Consider the following 6,420-nt stretch of genomic DNA (forward strand, 5'->3'; position numbering starts at 1 on the left):
ACTCTTTACCCCAGATCTGGCCCCATGTCTTCCTTTCCTAGGGTGGGGGGGTAGTTCAATTTCCCAAGGTTTCCGGAAGCCTTCTTTGGAATGATTTTTTGGGGGGAAGAGGATACCAGAGTACTACCAGTGAGCTCTGCTTGGTTCAGTTTTATCTGTGCCTAGCTTTATCAGGAAAGTTTCATGGGGAGGATGGAATTAAAGCATCTCAGAATTCTGTCTACACATGCATGGCTTTTAAGAATGTGTTTGGACTGCTGGAACGGATTGAGGACCAAACATGTTGTTTGCTTTTTTAAAAAAGTAAATACTGTTGCAAATGGTATTTTTTAAAATACATAAATAAATCCTCTTTTCAGTTGTGAGCCTTTCTGTTAAAATATTTGTCAGCTGCAAGAAATATCCTAACAAACACATCACAAAAATAACTGATTCTAATAACCATTTCTACGGCTCAGTCTTTAATAAATCTGTTAGAGGCAAAGGCAGAAACAGAAGCATCACATCACTAGAATTGGCATCATATGTTTCACAGGTTAGGTGAGGTGCTACTCGCTCTGAATCGAAGAGGCAGCAGGAAACCTTGCTGATTAATTTTACGCCATGTACTACTGTGTGGCTCCTTTGGGTAGTCATGCTTGGCAGTCCAAGTTTGAAGCACTTGGTAGTCAAGTCTGAAGCAGCATATTCTATTTATGTTGATTTCAGTACTAATGACTTTGAAGAGAGAAGTTCAAAAGATGCTTACTTCTGTGGAATAATCTAGCACCAGCTTGATTCAGATCAGACCTATGAAAAGTCAAATGCCAAACCGGGACAGGGTGGGAGGAAATCTTCTGTGCCACTAATTGCAATGCCAGTCCTCATTAGCACTTTGTCACTGCTGATTGCTGTGCTGCTCTTTACAAGTATTGTGACCGCAAAGGGCCTTATCAACTTGCTTTCCTTGACTGCACAGGATTTGCTCTGAGTCCCAGTGACGTACAGCAGCACAATGTTGAGTGAATAGTGCAGCAATAATAGCAACTGGGAGATCTAACAGAGGCCTCACTTCTGTTTTTACAGATAAAACAAAAAATGGTATGATTAATGTATGTCTCCCCCACCACCTTGCTTCCTTTTGAGCATTTTAAGAAATTGTTCTCCAAACTTAGTGAGGCTTTTGATTGGCACTCAAATTCTTTGCAGGTTTGTTTGCACTGTAATTATGCTCTTGAACACTGACATATTAGAAAGAAATTCAGTGCATGCTAACCCCTTTCAGGCATTATTTGCAAGGGATGTAACGAGGCTGGGAGATCCATTCAAATAAAAATCAGTGCTGTTTTTGTTCCACTGAAACTCGCTTTTCACCAAATACTACATTATTCATCTTGTTCACTATTTAGCATAACTTACATAGCTATTTGTTTAACTCATTTCACTGTAAATGAAATGTTGAAACAATTATTTGTGGAATCAAAAACCACAACAATGATTGTATTTGCTTGGCTGAGTTCTGTTCCTGACCATAGATGAACATGTGAACTGCAGCAATATATTCTTCCTTTTCAGTTTGCACCAGAATTGTCTGGCATCCCTATTTACTGCAGTACTTGCAAAAGGGTCTGTATCCTCAGTGGTGCCGCACATGCCAGCAATGTTACCAAGCTGATTCATGCTCCACTGGGTCTGAAGGGGGCTGTCTTCATTCCATAAATGGTTTGCAACATGGGAATGGTAAGTCTGGTTCAATCCAATCTCGGGGACTCTTTTTACAATGAATGTGCCCCTGTCAGACTCAGCCAATCATATATCAACTTTCCCATAGAATTGATTCCCTCCCCCTGCAATTTATCTGATAAAGCTTAGAAAGACTGAGCAAAGGAGAGTTTCCACCATGTTCACAGAAAATTTCTCACTGTGCAATCTCTATGTTCCCAGTGCATAGGCAGAAGTCACATGAACCCACCACCTCTGAAGCTAAGCAGTGCCTGGTCAGTGCCTTGATGGATGATCACCTAGAAACCACACGTTTGCTGTACAGCAGCTGATGTTGAGATTGAGAGATCACAGTGAAACTTGCAATGAACAGTTACAATTCTTCATTTAAAATCTGAACACCTGCTGATGTTAAGATTCCCTTACAACTTTTGTAGGGGATTAAATTTGTCCATGCTTGTATTGTGATTTGTTAAAAGATCACTTGGATATTATGTCAGCTGACCAACTGGCCAACAATATATGATTTATGAATGACTCTCCCCAACAGTAGATTCTGATTTGCTGAGTATTCCATCTTCACACTTTTATCATTAGCCAAACACAATTTGACTTCCTTCCTCAGCATTAAAGAGTCATTGCATCTTTGGGTGTGTTCACAGAGAGAGATCTCCAACACCTTAATCTGAAGCAGAGGAGTTTTGGGGGTTTATGTATGTGTAGTTGTTTTTACAAACAGTTATTAATGTAAAATGTAATGTAAAATGAAAAGCATATGTTTCTCAGGGAGTTGACATCTGACATTGTTCCACTTGAACAAAGATTTGTGGGTTATTTCCCCCCAAGCTGCTTCTACATTTTATGAACTGTACTGCAGTCTTTTAATAGTTTTGATTTGATTCATTTGTTCTACTGCATTTCAATAAAGTAGAATGTGTTCATACATTTTTTATGTAGTGTGTTAATAGCTATCTGCACATACCGCTTCGTAAGCTAGTTATTTAGAAGCCTTCATGGAACTCAGGATGAAGGCAGATGGAAAAGAAAGAGCTCACTGCAAGTCCTTCCCTGTTCTGGGAATATATGGACAAAATATATAGACTCAACAACTAACTGAACACTGTCTGAAACCATCAGCCATGTGCATCTTGCTTGCTACTACCACCTCTTCCCAGACGATGATGCCCAAAATAGTGCTCAAACAGCTGATTGTCCAAATGTTAGAAGCTGCACCACTTTTGTCTGAGGCTCCCAGCTGGAGGGAACTTAATCTTCTCCGGCTGGTGAAGGATGTTAAGGTAGGAAGAGGACTAGGAAGAGAAAGAGTGAATGGGAAGGCAGGGAGGCACATGGTGGATTGCTTTAGACTGGCCTGTAAGAAGGTTTTTCTGTTCAGTAGTAAAATGAGCCTCACGGTATAGCTGAAGAATATGAATATTCACAAACATTTAGGCAGGAATAATCAAATGCAGACATATAGGATGGGTGACACCTGGCTTGGCAGCAGTACACATAAAAAAGATCTAGGGGTCTTAGCAGACCACAAGGTTATCACGATTTAACAGGGTGGTGCAGTGGGAAAAAGCTAATGCAATTCTAGGCTGCATCATTAGACATATATTGTCTAGAATAAATGTATCACTCTAGATCAATAGTATCACTCTATTTTGCCTTGGTTAGATCCTGTCTGGAGTACTGTGTCCAGCTCTGGATACCACAATTTGAGAAGGGTATTGACAAGCTAGAATGTCTGTCAGAGATTATTTGGCTTTGACTACTACATTGCAGTCCCATGGACTGCAAGAAGATCAAACGCATCCATTCTTAAGGAAATCAGCCCTGAGTGCTCACTGGAAGGACAGATCATGAAGCTGAGGCTCCAATACTTTGGCCACCTTATGAGAAGAGAAGACTCCCTGGAAAAGACCCTGATGTTGGGAAAGATTGAGGGCACAAGGAGAAGGGGATGACAGAGGACGAGATGGTTGGACAGTGTTCTCGAAGCTACAAACATGAGTCTGACCAAACTGCGGGAGGCAGTGGAAGACAGGAGTGCCTGGCGTGCTCTGGTCCATGGGGTCACGAAGAGTCGGACACGACTAAACGACTAAACAACAACAACAACAACAACAACAACATTGCAAGGTGTTGGAGTAGATGACCTTTGGCGTCCCTTCGAACTCTACAATTTTATTATTCTGTTTCCAGGTGCATATGGCTTAGCTGGTTGATGCTGCTTTATCCCTTTGGCTTATTTGTTTGCTTTTTGCTGAGGCGTTCTCTATGCTTTTATTGTCCTGACTTTAAAAAAACTTTATTTATGACTGTTTTTTTGTACTTTGCATGATGTAAGCCACTTTGGGCACTTTAGAAATAAAGCAGAATGATGGAATGGGAATATTTTAGTAAATAATTAAATAATAAGAATGCTCCTTTCACAAGGGGAATTATGTAATTCTGAAACTGATACAATATTGACCTTGCCAAGGGCATTTCCTAACCAACTTCAAGATGGCACATGGGTAATGAAAGCTGTACAAGATTTGCCATACATAAGCATTGCTGACAGGCCCATTTATAACTTAATAGACAAAAACACCATCACCTCTGGGTCTACCACAATTGACCTGGTAACTTCAGCTATGAAGTGATATTGACAAACAGCTTTTTAACTCCTGATTCAAACATTCTTACACGAGAGAAGCAGATTCTATACATTCAAAGCTGCTATCTTCATTACTGTACTACAAACATTTTTCAGAAATATCCCTGGTTTTTAAACATTGCTCTGTGTCTGAAGACTAAATAATTAAAATGGTCCTCAATACTGGGGCTAATCTGAAAAGGAGCTTTGTGTCAAAAAGGAGGATCATTGTATCATGATTGTAGAAATGCTTTATTCTCAGTGGTTCATGATTGCTGACCAGCAATGTTCTCACTATAAATGCCCTTAAGCTGCCCTTAGTGGTATCAACACATAGCCTAAAATTATTTGCTATGTAGCACTGTAATGTAAGCAGCATTTGTACCTGATCCTGATTGGTTGCGATCATTCAGAGAGAAATTTCAGAGTGTGTGTGGTTGCCTGTGGGGAAGCACTGCAAAATCATAGGGTGGGGAGGTAACATTCAGGGTGCTATTCTAAACACACTTACTAGATCCAGACACTCTTGGAGAGAAAAGGTATCCTTCTTAATTCTCTTTGACTTCTCAGAGGCTTTTGATACCATAGACCATCTGCTGCAGCTGAGTTATGGGTGGGTGGCACAGCTTTGTAGTGGTTCTGGTCCTACTTTGATGGTCGCTCCCAGAGGGTGATAACTTGGGGAGTCCTCACTGGCCCTTGGAGCCTGCCAGATGCATGTGGTTTTCAGGTGGTACTGGTGGGGTCACTCTTATAATTCTTTCTAAATGAAGTCATATTTAGTTGATATAGCCTTTTTGGCTGTTTGTCCATATGCATAACAAAAAATCCACCAGACCTCAGCAAAATCTTCTGGGTTTGCTGACCCTTTTGTCCCCTTCTTGGATGTGTCAGTTTCTCAGAGATTGCAGTAAATATGTCAGCTGCCCATTGTTATGCTGGCCACATCCTTCCAGCATAACAATGGACAGCTGACATATTTACTGCAATCTCTGAGAAACTGACACATCCAAGAAGGGGACAAAAGGATCTAGCAAACCCAGAATATCATGTGAATAACTAAGGTGTTCAAGGCAATGATTGGATTTTGTCCCACCAAACATGGAGAGTTGGCAAAGTTAAGGTTTAACCAGTCTTTAGTGACTTCATGTGTGCAGTGCACTATGGAAACAGAAATAACCCTTTTATTTTTGCCTTAAGTGGATGGCTTTGGATCAGCACCATCATCAAGAAGTAGGCTGAGAACTAATATTAATTCCAACCCCTGGAAGTTGATGGTTTGAGGTGCTGTTTCAATAAACAAAATCTATTAAAGTCTCAGAGAGGAGCTGAATGTCATCAGAGTACGGTGCGCAATGTAGTCATACATCATCTCTGGTTGTCAAGGTAACATACCATTGCCATTCTAAGAATAATAGATCTTTCCAAATCCCTATAGGACTTAGTGCAGTTGTCAGGTAGTTATGCTACCTGGTTTCATAGAGTTCAACTTCTTGTCGAGGGTTTCAGAAGAGATCAATGTATTAACTTTTTGAAGACAAACAGAAAATATCCATTTCAACAACATAACTGTAATTCCAGTGTCCTGTGTGTTATTCAAACACACCTACCCCTTACAAAACAGCAGCTTGCAAACTATTTGTAATTGTCTGGACACAATATTGGGATGAGAAAGAGCCCATTGGAAGACCATCTGCTTTACATCTAGAAGGTCCCATGTTCAATTCCTGGCTTCTCCATGTAGGGATAGAAATTGTCATCTGCCTGAAATCCTGGTGAGCCACTGTCAGTTGTTGTTCATGGCAACTACTTCCTTTTGCTTCTCCATGTCAATTTTAGATTACAAGTGATTGTTGCTGGATTCCAGCTCCTGCCTTCCCCTACTATGGCTTATGATGGCTGGGGCAGCATGACCAATAATACCTGGAAGGCCACAAATTTCCTGTCCTTGACCTTTAGGATCACACAATGAAACACTTGTCTAAACTAGATGATCCATGGAAACAGCCCATAGCCTTCAAAATGCTGTCACAATTACAGAAACTCCAGTGAGGTGTTTGCATGTGTGAATGAGC

General features: G+C 40.7%; 1 long non-coding RNA gene across 1 annotated transcript; it reads right to left on the bottom strand.

Annotated features, from left to right (window-relative positions):
* Positions 1-438: 438 nt before the first annotated feature.
* Positions 439-5,220, bottom strand: LOC307213873. The gene is made up of 2 exons (XR_013837766.1): positions 4,857-5,220; positions 439-1,053 (listed from the first exon to the last, which is right to left on the bottom strand). It is a non-coding gene; the product is annotated as an uncharacterized lncRNA (long non-coding RNA).
* Positions 5,221-6,420: the final 1,200 nt, after the last annotated feature.

This window comes from Podarcis cretensis (genome assembly GCF_951804945.1).
Source record: "Podarcis cretensis genome assembly, chromosome: 4".
NCBI classification, from domain to species: Eukaryota; Metazoa; Chordata; class Lepidosauria; order Squamata; family Lacertidae; genus Podarcis; species Podarcis cretensis.